At 46.9% G+C, this 24,692-nt stretch overlaps 1 long non-coding RNA gene across 1 annotated transcript; it reads right to left on the bottom strand.

Moving 5' to 3' along the window:
• Positions 1-6,627: 6,627 nt before the first annotated feature.
• On the bottom strand, positions 6,628-11,214 carry LOC125398583 (uncharacterized). Its single transcript, XR_007231458.3, has 3 exons — positions 11,029-11,214; positions 9,065-9,161; positions 6,628-8,288 (listed from the first exon to the last, which is right to left on the bottom strand). It is a non-coding gene; the product is annotated as an uncharacterized LOC125398583 (long non-coding RNA).
• Between the last annotated feature and the right edge of the window lie 13,478 nt (positions 11,215-24,692).

The raw sequence follows: 24,692 nt of genomic DNA, 5'->3' as shown, positions 1-24,692 counted from the left end.
TGAGATCCCCGGAGCATTTGCTGCTTGCAGAAAAGTTATGAGCTCCTGCCGAGAACAGGCCCTGACACAGCTGATCTGCTGACAGTAACACCCACTGCAGCTCCTGTTCACATCCCAGGGAGGGATGAGAGTCTTAGGAGGAGCCAGGTTTGCAGTTCGTGACACTCAGCATTTACTCCAATTCGTTTGACAAGAGATTAGTGGACCCTTGCTTAGGAAGCAGGCTACCCGAATGCCTCCTTAAAAGATCCATCCAAAGAAGGAGTGTGGTGCATATCTGTCAAGGGAGAGAAAAGAACTGTACACATTTGGGCTTGGGTGGAGCTGACGCGAACTGGACCTTGGATCTCAGTGGAAGAACTAGATTCTGGTCCCACGGCTCACTGACAGGGGGACCATGAGGAAGCAGGCCACCCCACTGCCATCAAGTTATGAAACAGGGTTAGGAATTCCTCTGAATTTACCAAGAGACTTGGTTAAGCAAAAAAGCAAGGTGCCAGGCCCATGGGAAGTTCTGAACATCAAGAAGTTAGGCCAGGCAGCAACCGTAAGCAGTGGTGACTGAAGTCTGGAGCAGGGATGGGGACTCTGGGATACATACTGGACTGAGGGGTAATTGTGTGGAGAGAAAGTACACATGGCAGGAGTGGAACCAAGCAAGAAGAATTCCACTCAGGCCTCTCATCCCACAGGGAGCTCAGTACCAGTGCTGGGCCCACTGGGAGATAAAGACAGGGCTGACATACCTGTTGGTTTGTTCTTGGCTTAAGGCTGTCTCCTCTTGGGTACTGGGACTGACTACAACCTTCCCTCTGAGGTGGCTTCACATAGCTGGGGTGGGGGCTTCTGCAGAGAGGAGGGCAATATGATCGATGGCTGGTATTGAAGAACGGGAGTACTAACCATGGCGGGAGATGGCTGGGTGAGGCTCACAGCCTTCCCTGTACCCTAACCTGCTCCCCTGTACCCCAACCCGCTTCTATTCCAGAGGAGAAACTGAGATTTGAGCATCAATTTCCTGAAAGAAAATGGGGTCATTCAGATTCTGAGCTTAGCACCCCTCTTTTTCCTTCCTTCCTTCCTTCCTTCCTTCCTTCCTTCCTTCCTTCCTTCCTTCCTTTCTTTCTCTCCTTCCTCCCTCCCTCCTCCCTCTCTCCCTCCCCTCTTTTCCTCCCTTTCCTCCCTTCCCTCCCTCCCTTTTTCCCTCCCTCCCTCCCTTCTTTCCTTTCTTCCTTCCTTTCTTTCTTCAAAAGTGCTTTGTTTTCGACACGTCCTCCATTTTAATTTACAGGTCCTCAAATCCAAGGGTTCCCCTGCTGATCTTTTCGGTTTTGTTTTTACACAGCAGAGTCAACGACTGAACACAAGACTGATTTTTAAAGTCCATGCCACGCTTTCTTTTTGTTTTGTTCTGAGAAAGCAGTCCTGGCTGCATCTGTCTAATGCACAGTAACAAATCGCCTGCCTGCCTTCCTGCTTGTGCCTGCGGGTGGCTTGATAGGAAAGGGGCTGTTTTAAAAAATAGACAGTGGTATCCACGCCACTATGCTGCTCTGGTGGGTGAAAGGCACCATATGGATACTGAAATCAATGAACTTAGATTGACAAGGGGATCACAGAGGTCATCTAGTGATCAGGGGTGTAGGGCCATGCACACTTCTTTTTTTTTACCCTTCCTATCTCTCTTTTCTTCCTCTCTCTCTTCCTTCCCTATCTCTCCTCATCTCCTCCCTCCCCCATTCTTATACACACACACACACATGCACACATATACACACATGCACACATATGTACACACACACACATACACACATACACACACATATCTAAAGATGGAGTCCTGCTATGTAGCCCAGACTGGCCTGAAGCTCCAGATCCTTCTCTCACCTCCCAAGTGTGGGGATTAACACCAGCGTGCACCCTGCACCCTAAAGCCAGCTCAAGACACTTTCCTACACAGTCCTTTGGTAGGCTGTGGCTGTAAGCCTTGGGGTTGAAGGGGCCAATTCTACCCCACACGTGTGTCTGATGTAGATCAGACACACAGAGCAGCAGAGAGCCGAATGACACCGTGGGGTTTCCTGCGATGTCACTTCTGATGAGTGCAAGGAATCCAAGCTGCCACACAAGCGACATTATTCACACCACAAAAAAGAAGCTTATCATTTTAGTTAGCAGTGTGGCAAATGTAGAGTTCCCAGGGGATTCTTAGAAAGATAGAAACAACTCCTCGATCTCGGCTTCTTTTCTTTCTTCCCTCCCTCCTTTTCCACCTTCCCCCTCCCCCTCCATCTTCCCCCTCCCTCTCCACCTTCCTTCCTCCTTCCCTCCCTCTCCACCTTCCCTCCTCCTTCCCACCCTCTCTGCCTCCCTCCCTTCTTCTTCTTCTTCTTCTTCTTCTTCTTCTTCTTCTTCTTCTTCTTCTTCTTCTTCTTCTTCTTCTTCTTCTTCTTCTTCTTCTACTTCTTCTTCCTCTTCCTCTTCCTCCTCCTCCTCCTCCTCCTCCTCCTCCTCCTCCTCCTCCTCCTCCTCCTCCTCCTCCTCCTCTTCCTCTTCCTCTTCCTCTTCTTCTTCTTCTTCTTCTTCTTCTTCTTCTTCTTCTTCTTCTTCTTCCCCTTTCCACCTTCCATCAATTCCACTCTACCTTCTCTCCTTCCCTTCCTCCCTTTTTTCTTTCTTTCTCTCTTCGCTGCCCTCCTCTCTCCTGCCTCTTTTGCTTTCTTAGTAGGGTTTCGTTCTGTAGCCCAGGGTGGCCTTAGGTTCATGATGATGGTGATCCCCTTGCTTTGGACTCTGAGTTCTGGGATCACGTGTCAACCTTCCCACTCCTCTGGAAGTCTGAGGGTGTGAGTTGGCGCCCCATAAACAGTTTTATATTACAGATGCAAAACTGAGCTGAAGACTTGGCAGTGACTGTCCCCAAAGCCATCCTGTGGAGAAGATTCAGACTTAACATGCAAGGCCAGACAGCACCTTGGGACTTGATATATTCCACATCAAAAGTGAGGATCAGGGGCTGGCGAGACGACTCGGTAGGCAAAGGTGCTTGTCACCAAGTTTGATTATCTGAGTTAAATTCCTGGAACTCACATGGTAGAAGTAGAAAACTGACTCCTGAAAGACATTCTTTGGCCCCCTTCAAGCACAACGTAGCACACATGTGCCTGCACTTGTGTATAAATGCTCACATACTATCGTAATGCACATAATAATAAATGCAAATTAAAAATGTTTAAACAGTGAGAGTCAGTGAAAATGATACAAGCTGCAAACTGTGAAGTTCTCCAAAATGCCACCAAGAATATGAGGGCATTTGGAATGAGGAGACCTAGGGCATTTATCCACAGCTACTGATATCATACCAAATAATTTAGGTGGCACAGGGAATAGAATTGCAGACTTAAATATATGTATGTATTTGAAGAAGACCCCTAGCACACAGCACATTAGAGTGCATTCCCATGTCATATTTACAGGACAGAGGCTTTCTTGGCGGGAACATGAATGGTTTTATGATCTCCAAGACTTAAACCACCAGGGGAGGGTGGTAGCGTGGAGGCTCTCGCATCTCTAAGGGGTTGGAGTCATTATTTCACCAGCTTCTCCATGTTTACTCCCATCTTGGCCCAAGTCATCCACCCAAGGTTCTGTAAAAGGAGAGTCACCTTATAGGCTCAAGACTACTGAGAGGAGGCGGGGGTCACTTAAGGGGTGTGACTGACTCTGCAGTTCCAGGACAAGGTGTCTTCATGGTCATCTGATGTCATCTAAGATGGGAAAGCATGGAGAGGAAATCTAAACTGACATCCCCGTTGTTCACATGAAAAGACAAATCGATGCTCTCACCGAGGTGTGCCTCAGTCTGTGGTCCCACGGTCAAGCACGGGGTCAGAACTGACATGGAACTATGGGCTTTGATTATGCAGTATTCTGTTGCTTTGCCAACTGAACAAAGATGCTGTGGGTACCAGGCACAGCCACACATCCCTTCTTTCAACATGTACTCGGCTTGCCTCTTACGAGGGAGGCTCTGTCCTCAGCATTGGAAGCAAGTGACAGCAGAGATAAGGCTCTGCTTTCCTGAGCTTCTGTTGTGGGGAGGGAGATGAGCTGATACAGTAATGAACAGGCAAGAAAGCAGATAGTGCCAGTGTTACAGACTACGAGAAAAAGCAAGCCACGTGGTTATGATGTTTGCATCCCCTCTAAGATTTAGGTTGAAACTTCGTCTTCAATTCAGCAGCATGGAAAGAGTTAGCCGTTTAGAAAGTGATTTCACTGTCAGGGAGGGGCTTAGCACCTCTTTAATGGACTTGAGGAGATGAACTCATCCTCCTGTCTAGGAGAGAGCAGGGCATTGGTCCCTCTGGAGGGAAAGCATTTGAGACACCACTTGGAAGTGAAAGCTGAACCCTCTTTGGACACCACAGGCACAAATGCCTTGATCTTGGCCTCCCAGCCTTTGGAACAAAGAAATAAATTTTTGTACTTTATAAATTACCCAGTGTCAGGTATTTGGTTAGCATAACGGAAGTGGACTAAAACCATCAGACACAGTTCTGCTGTTCTAATAGGATGGACACCACGAAAGATTGATTTAGAAGTGGGCAGATCTGCATCCTTTTTTTGTTGTTGCTTTTGTGTTGTGTTTTTTTTTTCAAGGAAATAAGAGGTGAGACCCACTTTTATGTCATAAACACGCACTTTAGCAGAATGTGGTGGCACATGCCTGCAATCCTAGCATGAGGCAGGTGGATGCAGGAGGACCTCTGTTGGAGCCCTCCTGAGGGAGACCCCAGAGATGCCCGAGTGATGCATTATCAAGCATGACTCCAGGATAAGCCCCATCTCAATCATCGACCCGATCAGTCTGCTGCCAGACAATTACCCAACATGACTAACTGGAATTATTGGTCCAGGCCATCAAACCTGACCTAACAGATGCCCTGCTCTAAGAAGTGGAGTCGGCACTGTCTGCTCATGGGAGAAATTTTGTTCAAGATTGAGTCAGTTACGCTGGGGCCACAGTTGTTATCTTGGGCATGATGCTGTGGGCCCCGCCCCTCAGCTGAGGGACTTCAGCACAAAGGGTTGAGCTTCTGGTGTTAACCCAGGCACTTTGTTGGGGGAAGGGCAAAGCCATCACTGTGTCCAAAGACAATCTGTATACATTTGCCACAGCCCATGTCCACAGAGCCCTCTCTAGAGAGAGGGGACTCCTCACCTCAGCTACAATGGAAATAGAAAGCAAAGCAGAAATTCTGATGCTTCTGGAGACTATATGACTGCCAAGAGAGGTAGCCGTTGTTCACTGTAGTGTTCTGTTGCAGAGTATCAGAAAGGGAATTTCCAGAAGAGACCTGAGGGAACAGGGCAAGGCTTGGAGGCCCAGAAGGCAACCCTGGAACCAACGGACCCTCCCCAGATACCCTCCCTGAACCTGAACCAGCATCCAACCTGTACACAGGAAGAAGCCAACTGGATGGAAAAGGGAAGATGCCAAACAGGAGGCCAACAGGTTGTGGTTCTTGCCAGACAGGAGACTAGCACTCCCTGCAGCTATTGGAACGGTCACCACACTCCACCAGGACACCCACATGGGGGTAACTAAAACTGCTGGGCTGTTCAGCTTCAGATATTACATCTCTCAAGTAGACAATTGTATCAAGGACACCGTGTCCTGAGGGCCACCTGTGTACAAAAGGAACCCAACAGAGATGGGGAAAACCCTGGAAGGACTCTATGCCTGAGGAATCATACCTGGAAAACAGGGGTGTGGATTTACAGAGATCAAACCCCTGGTTCTTAGATACAATTATTTGTTAGTGTTCATAGATACCTTCTAAGGTGGAAACCCGCTCCACCTTAATGGAGACAGCTTCAATAGTCACCACAAAAGTTTTCCAAGAGTTAATTCCTAGATTTGGTGTGCCCCCTTCCTGGGGCCAAACAATAGCTTGGCCTTCATGGCCAAAGTTTCCCTAAAGCTAGCAAAGGTTCTAAATGTTTGTTGGAAACTACATGGTATCTACAGGAGGTCACAAAGCTTAGGATAGGTAAAAAGGGTGACTAGAAAGGGAGCTTTAACATCCTTGAGACCGGTTCCGGTGAAAACTGGGCCAACCTCCTACCCTTTGCCCTCCTAAGGGCCTGGTGCACCCATATGAAAAGGTTCATTAAGCTAAAATGACTAGCCATCCTTTCCTATAGCCCTTACAGGCCCTGGCACAGGCCCAGAGAGCTATTTATCAGAGAGTTCAAGAGGCTGCATCCTTGCCCGTGTCTGAGCCTGCCCACAAGTTTGAGCCTGGGTTCCTTGTGTGGGTAGAGAGGATCTGAACCCAGAACTTGGAGTCAACCTCGAAAGGCCCATACCCTGTGGTCCTCAGCACCAAGGGAAAGCACCAAGGGTGCCTGTTTAATGTCACCAACATTCCCTGAGAGAGTTTCCCCATGCATATTCCTCTAGCCATACACAGCAGGCGAATTCCAGAAGTGGTGGGCACGTGTATTTCCAGACCCCAGAGACTACCTGGCACACATGGAAACGTGTGCTGATGTGAAATTTGCAAGAAAGGCAGACACACACAGATAAGGAATAGTTTGGCAGGTTCTTTAAGGCTGCGTGGGCTTTGGTAGGAGAAGCTGTGACTGTCAGCGGGCAGGAGGCTTTTTCTCTGAAGGAGAAATGTTTTAATGTTGATGGTGGTGATGGCTGTGTAAGTCTAAGTGTATGGAAATGGTTGTGTACTTACACAGCATGTGATGTGCATCTCAGTGCTGGACTAGCAGAGGGAGACAGGAGCCTGGATCCTGGCCTTGGTCATTGCATGCTACCAAAGCAACATAGCACGGGCTGGACGGATCAAACAGCGGAAATTGCTTTCTCAGAGACCTCAAGGCCTGCAAGGTCAAGACCAAGGTGCTGGTCAGTACAGGCCCTGCGGGGGGGGGGGGCTCTCTGTCTGACTCTCAGCTTCTCTTTGTCCTCACATGGCCTTTAATCTCTGTTCATGGAGAAGGGATATCTCTTTATCATCTTTTCCCATAACCATCCCTGTGAGAACAGGGCCCCATCCTTGTAACCTCATCTAGCACCAGATACTTACTAAACCCTGTCTCCAATACTGTCATTCATAGGGGAAAAATCCGTATAATCTGTATGTCTCTGGGAGAGCAGCCCGACAGAGCAAGGCCAGGAGGGATGGGGTGGGGTGTTTAAGGCACAATGAACTTGAGGCTACCTACCGTTCTAAGAGTCAAAAACCCATAGCAGATGAGGCTAAGCACTAGATTGTATCCCCACATTTTATGTGACTGTATTTTGAGGTTTCTTTGTTGTTGTTTTCTATTATTTTGAGACTATATTTCTTTGTGTAGCCCTAACTGTTCTGGAACTCAATCTGTAGGTCAGGCTGGCCTCAAACTCGCAGAGACCCTCCTGCCTCTGCCTCCCGAGTATTGGAATAAAGATGTGATTCAGTTAAGATGAGGACATATTGGGAGGATCCTAATCTATACTCCCTGGTATTCTATTAATAAGAAGTTTAGACACTTAAAGAAATGCCAGGTACTCCTGGCTACAAAACAAAGAGCATATGAGGTCACGGTGACAAAGTGGCCAAGGAGGCCGGCCTCAGGAGCTGCCTGCCAAAGTCTTGACCTTGGACTTCCAGCTTCCAGCAATGTAAGGAAATACACACACACACACACACACACACACACACACACACACACACACACGTTATTCTGTCATGGCAGCCCTAAAATAAAGATTGTAAGGGGGAAGGAATGTTTCATCTGACCAGAGTGAATAAACATTTCCCTCAATGGCTTTCAAAGCTTGTTTTTTTGGGGACAGACAACAAAAAGCAGCATTGACTCTAGGGCTCAAAAGATTTGCAGTGGTTGGGTTTGCTGAGGGTCCCAGGGGCCAGCAAAGGCTTTGAGATGGAGGGGTGTGTGTGTGTGTGTGTGTGTGTGTGTGCGTGCGCACACACACACACACACACACACACATGCATTTAGGGAGCAGAGCTATGGGAACAAAGTGTGGAGGCATGTAAACACAGACTGGGCTTGGGAGCAGCATCAGATGAGCGACAAGATGAAGCTGAGAGGTGAGCTGGGCCGCAGCATGGAAAAGACTCCAGCGTATGACTCCACTTTTCAGGGATGGTGAAGATCAGGATGTGAGAAGAGACCCTGTTTGTCACCCAGACGTTCTCTGGAGGAGAGGATGTGCCAATTAGAGGTCATCTTGGAAGTCCTGAGGAGCCCAACACCTGCTTTTAAGACACAGATAAGTAGTCATCTCTGGAACAGTTGGGAATATCCACAAAGAAGGAGCCTCCCACCCTCGAAGGGCTGTGGGATACAGAGGTGGTTGGGTCTGTGCCAAGAGTCTTGTTTGGAGAAGAATGAAATGGATGAATGGGTGGGTGGGTGGATGGATAGATGGATGGATGGACGGACAGATGGACAGATGGACGGATGGATGAATGGATGGATGGATGGACGGGTGAATGGACAGACAGATGGACGGATGGACAGATGGATGAATGGACAGATGGATGGATGGATGGATGGATGGATGGATGGATGGATGGATGGATGGACTGATGAATGGACGGACAGATGGATGGATGGATGGACTGATGAAAGGACAGACAGATGGATGGATGGATGGAATGCATGAACAAGCAGGCAGAACTGGTAACTACTGAGCAGCTTCCAGATCTCAAAGACTCTAACAGTCTGGCATGTGGGCCCAAAAACCTCTCACCACAGCACACAAAGACAGCACTGTTATCCCTACTATGCAGATATTAAACAGGCACAGGGAGGAGTAATCACATGCCCACAAGCAAACAGCTAGTTGCTAGGCTGAGCTTTGGATCCAAACCTCCTCTTTGTGTATGTACGTCCCCTCTGCAGCATTTCTCGAAGGGACAGATTGCCTGTGCAGAAGGACCATCTGCCCAGTGCTGGATGACCACATTCCATTCACCCCTCTGGCATCTGGAGTCATTGCTCACCCAGCCAGAGGAACTTGGATACATACCATCCTGGCCTCCCTGTGTTCCGAGGAGATGCAAGACTGGTCATCAGAGATTGAGTGAGGTTCATTTCTCCCATGGGTACCTCACTGGGTTTGGGGACTAGAAGGAAATGGGTGAGTCAGGTGTAAAGTTTCTGAACTCCACTAGATAAGTCATTTCTGTTACAACTGTTGAGTGAAGGGCAAGTCTTTTCAGCTAGAATGTTTCCAAAAGGAGACAGACAATGAACTTGGTGCGCCCTTCAGCCCGTAGCCCGTCACATTCATCGTCAGCTGCAAAATATCTAGAAAATGAAGGTGGCATCTATTCATTAAAGACCTACGAAGCTCAGGGACTCTGCATGCATTAATGTGTAGTCTAATAAAATATGGGGGGGCACCTAGTCAGCTGCTGAGGTCATCTTAGCAAAAACATGACCCCCATGTTGTCCTTAATCCTACTGAGGGGTCATCTGCCTGGTGCGGTCCTACTGCTGCTCGCAGTCGGGATGCTGCAAACTGTCTTTGTACCTGTCACAAGGCAGGACATCTGAGTGTCTCATGAAGTCCCTGTCCCTGCCAGGCCCTCCCTGTGGTTTCTTCTTTTCCAGCAATTTCCAGCCATTTCTCCTTAGACTTTCCACTGAGAGAGGCTTTCGACTGTAGGTTCAGCACAAACCCAAGTCGACCCGATTTTTGATTGTTCTTCTCTCTGTTCTTGGGGATTCTGCTTCGCTAGTGCTGGTCTGAGGAATTTCTCCTCCAGAAGCAGGTTTCTGCACGCACCCTAAGCCTGGTCACCCTCCCAAGGAGCCCTTCTGTACTGCACTGGTGGTTGATTGAAGACAAACTCCAGGGGGTTGATAAACATGCCACTGCACACAAGAAGGCTTAGTTATCCCCTGCCCATCCAGATCACAACCTCAGAGTTCTGGTGAACCTGGTGTCTAGGGGGCCTCCCCTCCCCTTGCCTGTCACTCACTGGGAAAGGCTCTGGGAGCCGGGAGCAAGGAGAACACAAAAGGTCACTGCAGAAGTTGAGAGCAAACATGACTTGCTGAGAAGAATGAAAGACTAGAAAATGGAAGTGGGGAGGGGGTTGAGTCGGGTGACAGAGGATTGATATCCTGAGAACATCCTGTGCCTCTGACACTTGACACCACACGCAGGGCCATCTTTCTATGTCTTAACGCTGACCTTATCATTTCTTTGCTTAGAACACTTCAAGGTAGAGACTTGGACCTTCCTAGTCCTCCATCACATCTTGCCCAATGCTTGTAGCTCCCCCAAAGGCATCATGGAACCTTTAAGCCTCAGCCATGCTGATCCCTTTGGCTATGATGCCCTTCCACATCTGTAGCTTCCAGATAGCTTCTATTTGTTCTTTTAAAGGTCTTATCTGGACATGTCCTTCCCTGTCCCCCAGGCAGTGACGGACATCCATTCTATGGCTTTGCAGATACCATGTTACCTGATGTTATATCTTCTGTCACAGGGCAGTCAGTCATATTGTCTCCTGTTGTAAATGGGGAGTGGCTGCTTTTCCTTCTGTCCGGCTCCTGGCCACTGGCTAGCTTTACTCAAAATAATTACATGGAAACTGTATTCATTTAAACACTGCCTGGCCCATTATATCTAGCCTCTTCTTGGCTAACTCTCACATCTTGCTTTCCATATCTAGTAATCTGTGTATCACCACGGAATTGTGGCTTACAGGGAAGATTCTAACCTACGTCCATCTAACCAGAGCTTTATGACATCTGCCTGACTCTGCTTTCTTTCTCCCAGCATTCTGTTTGGTCTACTCCGCCTATATAAGCTGCTGTTCTATCAAAAGGCCAAGGCAGTTTCTTTATTTGACCAATGAAAGTAACACATAGACAGAAGGTCCCCCTACTCTAGTCTCCCTTGAAGGGTAGTGAACCTCTTCCAGTCTGGACCAGCACCTCAGCATGGTGCTCAGCATGCAGCTACCACTCTGAAAATACCTGCCGTGTGAAGCACTTGTGAGCCAATGTGCAGACAGGTGGATGGGATTCCAGGTTCTTTCCAAAAACCATGTCAGCAAGCTCCAGGTAGCAAGTTGTCTTTTGTCGTCCAGGTAGGCAGGTGGAGGACTCCGGGACATTTGAAACAAGAGTCGTGCTATGGTTTTAGCAGCTGTGAACACAGAGGGACCCACATTCCTAGTCAAGGAAACAGAACAATCATCATAAGTTCTGAATTCTGAGCTGTTCACGCCTGGGCAGTTCAGAAGGCAGAGTGCTGTGAGCTAACGCAGCGGGTATTTATTCTGCCAAGTTCAAGCCATCATTAATAATGTAATGGCTTTCAAGTGGGTTGGCTTAGCTTTCCTCATCTGTGAAAACCAGGTTGCCCAATTCCCCCAGCATACAGAGATACAATACTTACTACTCATTCAATTCCTTCCTTCCTTCCTTCCTTCCTTCCTTCGTTCATTCAACAGATAACCTGTTAAGCACCAGCTTTTAGAATTTCTCTACTGCTAGTATCTTACAACTCAGAGAGGAAGACTCTCCTGTGATGAGTGTTATGGAGAACTTAGCACATTGTCTCCTTACCCATCATGGGTTCTGAAGAAGCCCAGACTGGAGAAATGGGAAGAAGGAGAGAGTAAATGTGTCAGGCGCTAATGATGAAAGCAGGGTTTCAGATGAGGGTGAGCATAATCGAGACCCTCACCCTGATAGCTGCGTAGGCGAATGGAATTTCCCCTCATGCCCTCTGAGGCTTCAGAAGACAGAGAGATGGGCACCGGTCTTCCCATGTGGGAAGGACTCCTCTTCCATGAGAGCTTTGTGGTTAAAATCATGGTTCCCCTGGGAAGAAGGAAGCTGGACACTGAGTGGACAGGTGTTCAAAAGCTGTGACTATGAGTTTTCCTTGACTCTCATTTCTTCCTCCGTAAACCAAAGAGTTCCATCGCACAAAATCTAGTTTTAAGAACCGATCTATCCATAGATTAATGTCTCTCTCAACTCTCCCCAGAAAAGCTCATATTTTCAGGACACAGCGATTAACAGAGATCCACAGTGGACCTAGGTGTGAAGGATCAGCAACCACAGAATGCTCAGCCCTAAAGGGACATCTGCAACACACCTCCTGTCACCAAGGCTTGGGAAGCCTAGCAGAAGAGGGGCAGAGAGTGTCATGGCCAGGGGCGATGGCTGATTGCAAGAAAACAGTGTCTGCTGGACACTGCGGGGCAGCTACACACACACATTTACAGAGGTGTGGGAGCATGCGTGGGACCCGTGCAAGCGCAAGCCAGGACAAATGCTGGCATGGAGAGGAGAGATGAATACAGAGTCCCATCCCTAGCCAAGAAGCTGTTGACAATTGATATTTGCTGGGAGGAATAAAGTTTGTTTTCTTTAAGAGTGTTTCCCCTATAAGTCATCCATGTTCCAGTGGAAGGTCACACATCCAACAATGCAGAGTCAGCACAAATTGGACTTCACACACACACACACACACACACACACAGAGACAGACAAAATGCACACATACACACACACAATGTTGGTTGGTAGGAAAGGGTTGTGACTCTGGGAGGAGTTAGGGGAGAGGTGAATATAATTAAAACATAAAATTCAAATTCTCAAGGAAGTTATATAATTTTTCAAAAGAAGATGTCAAACAAATAAAAATAATGAGATTAATACATAAAAAAGTGTCTTGTTCTGAGCCTGTGTCAGAACAATGTTGAAGTATGGTCGGCTAAATAAATAAAGTATAATGATGCTTTATTATGTAAAGTGCTATGGACCTCTGAGCAGTTACAGTATTCCTTGATGGGAAACTAAGACTCCGAGGTGCTGAGAAGTTCTATGGTCTGCACAGCTGACGTTTGACACCCTGAGTCCAAGACTCCTGGCACTGTGGACTCCAGCTCCACTTCCTTGCAAGAACCTTGGGAGAATACGAAGTTCTCTGAGGATAGGAGAGGACCTCTGAAGGAGATAGGCAACCCCAAGAGGCAGCGTACAAGCAGTTGCTCCACCTCACTGGAGGTCCACTAAGACATGGGCCCAACTGACCAATCCATCCTGGTCCGGGAGTCCTGGGCTATACCTGATTACTCAGATGGACTTCCCGACTCTCCAGTGCCTGCCCAAAGGAGAGAGCCTGGCTTAGCATCTCACTGTGCCTTCATGCTTTGTTCATGAAGAGGCCCTTGGGGAATGGACCCCCCCAAAAACGGATTCCTCTGGAAAGTGTCAGCTGAGCTGGAAGCTAGGGGAGAGACCAATATGTCTCCAGAGAACAAGTTGACAATGGGGTTCCTGTTGCCTTGATAGTGCCAGGCAGCCATGCCCATGAGAGGAGACCCTGAGGACTTGAAACCCAAGACAAACCACACCTACAGTTTTGGGCCTCTGGCCCACAGAGCAGGTCTTGTCCCATGGCCCCCGTACTCTTTGCCCCAATATGTAGTCAGGGAGACATTCTGGGGTAGATGGAGGAACGTGGGAACTTGGATATCAGATGTGGGATCAGGCATGAGTTCTGTTATTTTGTAACTTCCATTTCCTTCTCTTCCTTCATCCTCATTTTCTTTCTCTCTTCAGTGAAGACAGCAATTTTCCCTGCTTCTAGTGTACAAACCTGACACATAGTAAGTGCTCATTAAATGATGAATTCTTTCAAGCAAAAGTAAGTCTGTATTTAGCCTTAAAATCTCTGTGGGATTGGGGTTAAGAAAAACCACACCCACTCAAAGGATAGTCACCAAATGCCTTCTTTAGTCACCGGGAGCATTACAGCAAGACAGTTACTATTCAAATGAAGAGGAAGCTCATTTTCTGGAATACTGTGGTGATTTGATTAAGAATGGCCTCTATAGGCTCAAATATTTGTGTGTTTGGTCATCAGGGAGTGGCACTACTTAAGGGATTGGGAGGTATAGTTTTATTGGAGTAGGTGTGTCACTGGGGGTGGCTTTTGGAGTTTAAAATCTCAAGCCAAGCCCAGTGTCTTTTTATGCCTGCTACATGCTGATCCAGATATAGAACTCTCTGCTTCTCTCCAGTACCACGTCTGCCTGGACAGCGCCATGGCTACCCGCCATGACGACACTGAACTAAATCTCTGATACTGTGAGGAAGCAAGCCCCCAATTAAATGCTTTCTTTCATAAGAGTTACCAGGGTCGTGGTGTCTCTTCATAGCAATAGAACAGTGACTAAGACAATACTTACACAGCCCTTGTCATGGGCCAACCTGTCTTGAGAAAGTTGCATGAAATAGACATTATTTCCCCTATTTACAAATGGGAAAATGAAGCATGAACAAATTAAACATCTTGCCCAAAGCCACCTTGTCTGTTAGTTACAATCACATAGAACACGTCTCAAAGGCCAGAGGCTTCATATAGTTCTTTATTGTTTCTCCTGGAAGGCGGCTGTGCTTGAGTCTGGGCTCAGCTGGGTTCTTCTGTCTTCTTACCCACGAGTCTGTGACCATTGTGTATACTGTCCGCCCTCTTCTAAGACCAGGAGCTCCACCCACACCCATGCTTCTCACAGTGATGGCAGGGGTGCAAGGTAACAGATAGGCATTTCCAAGCTGATATGCTGGCCCTTTCCAGCTAATTCTATCGTTTATAGAAAATCAAGTAAGACAATTCAGGATCAACAATCAAACACACACAGTCCACGGCGAAGATTGGTCCTTACCCTCCTGGCTGGACTCGTCTCTCCACATGCATGCTGCAGACAGGACGGACGAGGCAGAGTGACTACAGAGGCAGGCAGTGGTGCAGCCCAACAACTCGCCTGTTTGGCAAGTACAGGGTTTAAATCCTGAGTCCTGTGCTTATGCTGCGGGCCAGGCTGTGACTCACATGTGTGTACACAGGATGAGTGCTGGAAAATGTGGTGTGGGGTGCCAGTAGCTCAGACCACAGAGGAAAGTCACCTCTCAGAGGAAACATACTTAAGGCAGAAAGATGCAGCTGTTGAAGAAGCAGGAAACTTGTTCACACAGAGGCCCGGAGGCTTCGGAGCTGAGCTTCCCAGGAGAGACTTCCCAGGGAGCTTTCTGCCCACCGCTGCAGCTCCTTCTCTCTCTCCTCCAGCCAGCCTTCTCTGTGCCTGTGAAAGACTTGTGATCTCTCCAGAACCAACTCCTGAGAGTCTTGGGATCAGCCAAGAAGGACAACAGTGCAAACAGGTGCCGGCTCTTTCTCCGTGCAGACAGGCATGTCTCAAAGCTGATACTCAAGGTCCTTCTACACCTCCTCCTAGTACTGGATGGTGACCCCTGAGGGTTCACACCCTAGTCCCTGGAGTCTGTTAATGCTCAGCATTCATATATATATATATATATATATATATATATATATATATATATGAAAGATTTTTGTAGATGTGACTCAGAGTCAAGGTTGCAAAAAGTCAAAGGTCAAGGAGGTAAGGAGGTATCCTGGATTATGCTGATACCATCTCAAGCTTCTTGGTGAGAGTGTGCATGTGTGTGAGCAACTATATGCCCATATGTGTATGCATACATGCACAGAAAACATACATGCTCACAAACACACACATTTACATACATGCGCATACACATACACACAAGTCCACATGCAAACATACACGTGTGAATACACACACACACACACACACACACACACACACACACACACACCCTGGAATGTCAGTAGCCATCAGAGCTGGGAAAGGAAGGGATTGTGCCCTAGAGCTCCTGAGGATGCTGTCACTGCTGTCACTGTGTTGCATGTTCTGTACTTCCTGTTTACTCAGGTAATATTTTATCCTTCTTGGGTCTCTGACGAGGTTGAAGTCTAGATAGATATTTCATTTTCTTTGTTACCAAGTAGAAAAGAAACTTGCATAAGAGATGCAAAGGTTATAAAGGTCGATAAACCTAAAAGCATAAGTTGTTTAATTAAGGAACTATCTAAGGTTTAAAATTATATTTTTAGGATGATAATGCAAGTTATGATAGAAAGTGGTTTAGGTATAAGATTTTGAATTTATCAAGATTGGATAGATAATGGAGTATTTTCTACAAAATTGCCAAATACAAATTGTGAATATAATTCTTAACTGATAAGAAATCTTTTTATATATCTTAACTGTGTTAGAGTTAAACTGTTTTCTTTTGGTTTAGACAAAAGGGGGAAATGTTGCAGAATATTTGTGTAAACTGTGAAGGTGTGTCTCTGCCTATGGTGCCTTCTGATTGGTTTACTAAAGAGCTGAGGCACAGACCGACAGGGCACTAGAACATGGCCAGATGGGGTAGAGGGCTCAGGGAGGACAGACAGACAGACAGGGACTCCCAAGGAGATGAAAGGTGTATATATACTAGCCTATAATTCCTGTGCTTGGAACGTGGGGGTGGGAAGATCAGGACTCAAGATCATCCTTGGCTTCATATCAACTTCAAGGACAGTGTGGGATACATGAGACCTTGTCTTAGCAAAAACAATCATTATAATAAATTCAATAAATAAATAAATGAGATGTTTAAGATGAGCATGGTGGTACATGCCTGCACTTACCGCACTTGGGAGGCAGAAACAGGAGAATCAGGAGTTCAAGGTTACCCTCAGCTAATATGGGGTTCAAGGACAACCCGGATATGTGAGATTCTGTCCCAAAAAATGCAATATTATGGTGATAACTACATTTAAAAAGTAAAATGAAGAACAGCTAAGTACCACCTTCATGAGGCAGAGAAGAGAGCTGAAAGGCCTTTGAGGTCCTTTGAGGTCAAGTGTCCGCAGAGCAATAACCTTGGTCATTTGAGAAAAGGCTCACTGCCCTCTAAGTACATGAGTTCACCAGGTAGGTGTCTCTTTTCCTCCACTCTGATTCGTCTGACCATCTGTCCCCACCCAGGTCTCTTCTTGCTTTACTACAGGCAAGAGCTGCTGAAGTGCAGGTTTGGAGGGACTTTGTGGCTGGGAATCCTCACATTCAGAGATGTATCTCCGAGCTTGGCTGAAGCCCATCTCTTACTACAAATTAAGATGCATGACACTCTTCTCCATGATCCCTTTTCACTGTCTGCTGTGCTGAAAACAAAGGAGCCTTTGCAAAGCACAGTGAGCATGAAATGCAAATTAGAGCCCCAGATAACTTGAGGCTGTTCATCCCAGAGAATGTGTACTGCCTAGAATGCCAATGAGGAGGTCAGACTACCTTAGCCAAACAAAGATGGGTGCATATGATGATGGGGTTTAACTTGACATAATCTGTAGTCACCTGGAAGAGAATCTCAAAGAGAAATTTTCTAGATCAGATTGGCCCTGTGGGTGTGTCTGTGCGTATTACCTTGAGTACATTAAGGTGTGAAGACCTGCCCACTGTGGGTGGCATCATTCCCTAGCCAGGGAATCTAAGACTGTATAAGAGTGGAGAGAGGCTGAGTAGTAAGTGTACACGTCTGCATTCTGTCTCTGCTCTTGACTATGGATGTGCCTAGCTGTTTCAAGTTCCTGCTGCCTTGATTTCCCCACAGTGATGGATTGTAACCTGGAACTGCAACAGAATAATCTCCCTCTTCCTTGTTGCTTTTGCAAGGCTTTTAAATATAGGATCAGGACAGAAATCTAATACAGAGTATCCCAGGCTACCTCTAATCCAGGGATCTGAGCGTATCCCCCTGAGGATCCTTCTAGAAAAGTTATCTTATTTTCAGAATTATTTTGAGCCCCAACAGGAGGTGACAATAAGATCTCACCCTCTCAACAGTTACAGCTGCTGTAGGACAGTCCTTATAACTTTCCAGGCTTCAAATCATGCATCCATGTGATTTTAATTTTCTTTTACATTATTTATTTATTTATTTATTTATTTACTTACTTACTTACTTGTTTGTTTGTTGTGTGTGAGGGGATACTGTGGCAATCAAAGGACAACTTGTGTGAATTGCCAGCTTGTTGGAATTCTTCCACCAAGTGGGCTCCAAGGATTGAACTCAGGAATGGAAATCAGGTTATCAGGCTTGGTGACAAGTGCACTTATGTTGTGGGAATTCATTCAGCCAATAGCCTTTTGAGTACTGGCCCACTAGGGCGTGGTCTGAAGTGCCATAAGCATAGATAAAAAGCATGTTCTCTTTCTCTCTTTCTTGGCTTGTGGTCCGTATTCTATTTGCAGCTCTCGGCACCCCCAGAGCAGAGAAACACAGTGACTTTCTTGTTGTGAGTGTTCCCCAGTGAGTATTTGCTGCTTTTTATTGTGGACTTCCTTAATTATACCTGCATTCTGGCACCCAATGTGGGGCAAGAACCATGTCGCAAGCCTCATTTTCATGGTCTTTATCTCTTGTAATCTTCCAAGGTAAAGTACTATGTCTATCTACCTCCCTTCCATTTTTGAGATGTTGAGTAGAATAGAGTTTCATCTTTGATCAACATAGCCAGAGTATCTTATCCCTCTCTGGTCTCTCTCTGAATGCAGTCAGAGTGTGTTTTACAATTCCTAGGTTTATAGCAGACATTGAAGTAGAGAGGATCCAAATGGAGCCTGGAGAGTTGTGGGCCAGCATGGAATTGCTCAGTGGCTCCAGGGGAGTCATTGTATTTCTTCTTCTGTGAGGGGCTGAGCATAGTGTACTCTCCTCAGTCGCAACCTAGCCATGGCTGGCAGAATAGACTGTAAGTTCCCTCATAGCCCTGCTCATTTCAGCCCTGCATTTACACAGACAGGTATTCACTGCTGTTGGAGCAGCGACTACAGTTGATTCCCAGACATCCTTGGCACATATGCGGGGGGCTGTTGCTGGGGGTGTGGCAGCTTTCCTGAGAAGTAAGTTCTTCATCTACTGAAGGTTAACTCAAGTGAACTTTCCTTGTACATCCTTCCTCACTTTGTGAGGCAGCTCCAGGAGAAGTATCCCCACCACAAGGCACCCCCTCCATGTATTCTGAACTTGGATCACTTTCTCTTTCACTTCTCTGTGATACAGACAGGCTACAGCAATGTCATCTCTGAGTTGTCAGACTCAGGCACAGCACTTGGCACGCTGGTACTTGCTGAGTGGTGACAGAATGAATGTCATCTTCCCAAGGCAATGCTCACCTCTGGACCCCTGAGACAATACAAATTCTACCATGCCTGTAACAGAGCTGAGAACACCGAAACAAGAGAGCGTGGTGCCTTCCCATCTATTTCTGTCTTCCTTGCGTCATTAGCTTCACGCCTGACTTCTTATTCCTGCTTAGCTGACAAGTTGTCCCCAAGCTTCATCCTCATCTGGTCCTAGCTGGGATTCCCTCTTTAAATAAGCCACAGTTAGCCTGAGATGGGAACACGGAGGGTCTGATGCCTTGGTGGCCCCGTGCTCTAAATAGCCATCCTATTGAGAAGAATGTGTCCAGAGACATATTCTTGGCACCTTAGGGCAAAGAGATTCTCCATGAAATGGTTCCATCATGTGGAAAAAGGTCAAAGCTGTTAATCATGGTTCAGAAGCTCAGTGACTCAGCCATCCATCCATATGTTCCCATTTTGGTCCATCTAGCCACTCACTGGAGACTTCCTTTTAACAACACCCTCAAAAATACCACATCGGTTTGTTTACCCATATGACTAATTCATACAGGGGCAGCGAGCATTGACGGCAGGCTCACTGTGTCCTAGCAGCTGCCTTCAGAATCTTGCTTGTGGATGCCAATGCATAGAATCCCTCCAATGCATCCACTAGATGGGTAGGTACCATTTTCCATCATCTAGTTTGCAGAAGAGTGACAGCAAGCAGGGGCAGTGAAAGGTGAGTACTTGGTCAAGACCAGGCAGCTGGTGTGCAGGAGAGCTGGGCTAGACACCATGCATCACCAACCACAACTTGGAGAGCTGGGCTATACACTATGTATCACCAGCTACAACTTGAACCCTGGGACTGGAAGGAACCCGAAGGCTTAGTCACACCCCTGTTGTAGACTATTAGTTAAAGATATGTCACAAATTTGTTTAGGCTGTGGAAAATTTGTTTAATGATGTAAGGATTTGTTGCAATCATTTTTATTTTTTAAAAAAGAAAAAAAACTATCTTTTTTATTTTACATACCAATCCCAGTTCCCACTCCCTCCCCATCTCCCATTCCCTCCACCTAACTCCCCACTCCATCCACTCTTCAGAGAGGGTAAGACATATTGCTTTAGGGAAGGTCCAAGCCACTCGCTACTATATCTAGACTGAGTAACGCATCCATCCAAAGAGAATGGGTTCCCAAAAAGTCAGTGCAAGTAGTAGGAATAAATTCTGGTGTCACTGCCAGTGGCCCCACAGTCTGCCCCAGCCATACAACTGTCATCCACATTCAGGGGATCTAATTTGGTTCTATGCTGGTTCCTTCCCTGTCCGGCTGGAGTTGGTGAGCTCCCATTAGCTCAGGTAACCTGTTTCAGTGGGTGAACCCCTCATGGTCTTGACTTCTTCACTCATATTCTCACTCCCCCCACTCTTCAACTGGACTTTGGGAGCCCAGCCCTGTGCTCCACTGTGGGTCTCTGCCTCTGTTTCCATCAGTTGCTGAATGAAGGTTCTCTAGTGATATTTAAGATATTCATCAATCTGATTACAGGGCAAGAAACCTGGCCGTAGAGAAATTCCCAGGGATCCTCAAGAATGAACCCAGCTAAGACCATAAGCAATAGAGGAGAGGGTGCCCGAACTGGCCTTGCCCTGTAGCCAGATTGATGACTATCTTAAATATCACCATAGAACCTTGCTGCATTCTTTTCTGTTGTATTTGTTTAATGCTGTGAAGCTGTACTACTTTGCCTGCCTAAAACACCTTATTGATCTGATAAAGAGCTTAATGACTAATAACAAGGAAGGAGAAAGTATTGGGGGGATGGCAGGCAGAGAGAATAATAGGAGAACTCAGGGGAGAGATCGAGGAGCAAGAGGAGAGAAGACACCAGGGGCCAGCCACCCAGCTCACAGCAAGCCATGGAGTAAGGAGTAAAGAACTATATACAGAAATAGGAAAAGGTAAAATCCCAGAGGAAAAGGTAGGTGGGATAATTTAAGTTAAGCAAAACTGGCAAGAAGCAAGCCAAGCTAAGGTCGGGCATTCATAAGAAAGAGTAAGCCTCTATCCATGCATTTTTGGGGGGGGGAGCTGGGTGGTGGGCCCCCCAAAAAGCAAAGAGCCAAAGAGTAGTAAAAGCAACCAAATACACATCCCCAGAGGTCTGCCCCCCTTTTCTTTCTTTTTGAGTGTCTCATGTATCCCAGACTGGTCTCAAACTCACAGTGTATCTGAGGATGGCCTTGAACTTCTGATCTCCCTGCCTCTACTCCTCAGATGCTGAGGTTACAGCCAACATGCTGAATACAGTGTTTTGAGTGAGATGTCCTATATGTCTTAGAAATTTGAAAGTTTGGTACCCAACTGGTGATGCTGGTTGAGGAGGCATCGGAGGTGCAGCCTTTTTGGGGGATGCATGTCACCTGAGGCAGGTGTTGAAGTTTAAAGACTCCTTCAATTTCTAATTCATTCTCTCTACTTCACCCTTGCAGTTCAAGATGGGAAGCCTCAGCTTCTGCTTCCGTCGCCCTGTGTACCACCACGCTTCCCTGCTGTGCCAGACAGAGTCAAAGTTCAGTCAGGGACTCTCAGTAAAGGAAGACCACGTGCCTTGCATTGGGCCATAGACGATGTAGAAAGGGGAACGTGAGATGGGGCGTGATGGCGGGTTTCAATTGTTCACTTGGCATACGTAGAATCACCTGGAAGAGAGGCTCAGTGGGAGATTATCTGGGTCAGGTTGGTATCTATCAACAAGTCTGTGAAAGGTTTTCTTAATACTGAGTTAATCAAAGTGGGATCTGCCTATGCTGAATGTGGGTGGCACCGTTCCCTTGGCTGGGTCCTGGGGTTGTGTAAATGTAGAGTTGGGGCTGAGCACAAGTGAGCAAAAATGAGCTCATTTCTCTCTGCTTCTGAGTGTCGATGTGACGAGTTGCTTCAAGGTCCTTCAAATCAGATTTCTAAGCTTAATACACCCTTTCTTCCCTGCCTTGGTTTTGGTCAGGGTATTTTGTCATAGCAAAAGAAATGTCACAAGGTCAGGCTGAACCCAAATCCAGGAACAATCTATTCATTTATTCAATTCCTACTTGTTAGGTACTGAGCATGGGCAAGGTACTGTGTGGGCCGAGATAGTCCATGGGTCCAACAGACACTGCACCCATGCCGCCCCTAGTCTTTACCCTTCTTTTCTTTTATTGATGTGTCAGGGGGTCTTTGTCGGATCATCCCATCTCTCCTTGCCTCTGTTTCTGAATCTATATTTCTTCCTATCATGGTCACAATAGAAGTATTAAATGAGTTTAAATGTGGAAAACATGTTATAGAGAACCTGGCACACCATACCCCCCGTGCGCGCGCGCGCACACACACACACACACACACACACACACACACACACACACACACACTGCGTGAAGGGATTTCATGGGTATTCACTAAGCACTTCTCGTGTGCCAGGGGCTGCCTGAGGCAGGATCAGCCTGGGTTTTGATCTTCTTAGTCCTATCTTGCTGGTATGGTTTTTTGAGTCTTGTTTTTACATTGCTATTTAAAAAAAAAAACAAACATCTGGGATTACTTTGGTGTAAAAAGAGACACAGGGAATCTTTTCCCCCAGAAGTCTTGCTCATTATCCCAGATAATTATTCATTAAAAATCTCCATCCTTCACTGATGATGAACTGTCCCCCACAGTCTTGTGTTTACAATTCATGATCCCTAACTGTTGCCGATGCCATGTGGGGATGCTGTGGAGACTTTGAGGAGACAGGGCCTACAGGAGCAAAGGTCTCTGACAGGCCTTTGAAGGCTGTAAGGGGTTCCCAGACTGTTCCCTTGGAGTAGAGCAGCTCGGCCGCACAAGCTCCCACAACCCTGATGCTCTGTCCAAGTGCTTCAGACTGAGCGAATGGGACCAGACCTTGCTGATACAGTTTAACCTGACACGCCACCCACAAGCTCCTGTGTGGGCTGCTTGGCCTTGAGCTTTTGGCACCATTTTGGGGGTGCTGAGGGATGTTTGGGGGTGGGGTCTGGCGGCCTTTGAAGTTTCTGTGGCCTGGGACTCCTGTCTCACCACAGACTCCCGCCACCAGGAACTCCTCCCAACCTCAAGTGTGTGCCCGATGGACCGAAATCCTCTGAACTGTGGGCCATTTTAGTTCTGTCAGCCATTTTAATCCCAGCTACATGACAGGAACTCACACAAGGATCCATGAAATAGTCTCCCTACCATTTTCTAAGTTCCTGTATCTACTCTGGGTGCCCACATTCCACACTGCTTCTAATTATACATTAGTCTAGCTGTTTTTATAAATCTGCTTGTAATACTGGGTAAGATTGAATGCAGAAAACTATTCATTTAAAAATGCTTCAAGTTTTTCTCTAATTTGAGAAAGTCTAATATTTTTATTCCCACTTTACTTATAAAGGACTCTTGCCTTCTGTGTGAGGAATTCCCCCCATACAGGTAGGAGCAGGCAATAGGGTGGCTAGCTGACCTCAGGGCCTGGGACAACAGGGATCCCACAGTGAGGGTTGGCCACGGCAGGTCCTGTGGGCGAGCTTCACCACATCAGACTGCGGTTATATCCTGCTTGCCACAGTTACCAGAGACTTTCTCCATTTGTTTTTTGAGGACGTGGTTGGATTTTTGGCAGGGTCTTCTTAAATTTTTTGTATCTATTTTTTTTTTTCCTAGAGCCTGGTGGCATAGGCCTATCATCCCAGCCACTTGCAAGGCTAAGTCAGGGGAACTGAAAGTCCAAGGCCTGATTGGACTTCAGAATTTAAAAAAAAATTGTCTCAAACTAAAAGGTATGAAAGGAGCTGAAACATCTTTCAGAATGAATTAATCGACCCTGGCATGTGTGAGACCCTATGTTTGGTGCCCAACACAGAAGAGACACCTTGACTTACTGTATGTATTTGTGGGGTACAATGTAATGGGCATTTGTGTGTTGTGTGCAAGTATGTTTGTGGAAGGCACATGTGTGTTTATGTGTGTGGAGGTCAGAGGTCAACATCGGTGTCATTCCTTCGGAGTCTTCTAATCTGCTTTTCTAGACGGGGTCTCCCACTGGGGCCTGGGGAGTATCTACTAGGATCGTCTGGCTGGTCTGGTGTTCCCAGGGTCTGCCTATCCCACCTCCCCACACTGGAACTAGGAGTCCACAGCATCTCTTTCAGACTTTACTTGGTTTCCAGGGACCCAACTTAGGTCTCCTTGCTTGTACAACAAGCTCTTCACCGACTGAGCCACCTCCCCAGCCCCCAGTGTGATATTTTCAAGTCTGTGTGCACATGGAATGATTAGGCTGAGCTTATTAACCTATTCCCCCACACTACTATTATTCATGGTAAGAATATTTGAAATTTTATTTCAAAATTTTGAAATATATAGTCCATTGTTCTTAGCAACAGCCACTACAGGGCAGTACTGAGGACGGTGTCCAGGTCACCTGTTAGACAAGCGCTCTGCTGCCGGGCTACATTCCCAGCAGCCTGTGCAGGTCTTCCAAGCTTAGTCCTCCTGCTGGAAGCTGTGAGAAGTGTGCTCCTTCTCCGTCCCTTCTGCCCTGGCCCCTGCTGACCACTCTCAGACCGAACATTTAATT

The sequence above is a fragment of the Myodes glareolus genome, chromosome 11, assembly GCF_982192425.1.
Source record: "Myodes glareolus chromosome 11, mMyoGla1.1, whole genome shotgun sequence".
In the NCBI taxonomy this organism is placed as follows: domain Eukaryota; kingdom Metazoa; phylum Chordata; class Mammalia; order Rodentia; family Cricetidae; genus Myodes; species Myodes glareolus.
Note: the sequence above shows the minus strand (reverse complement) of the source record. Positions and strands in the feature narration are given on the sequence as shown.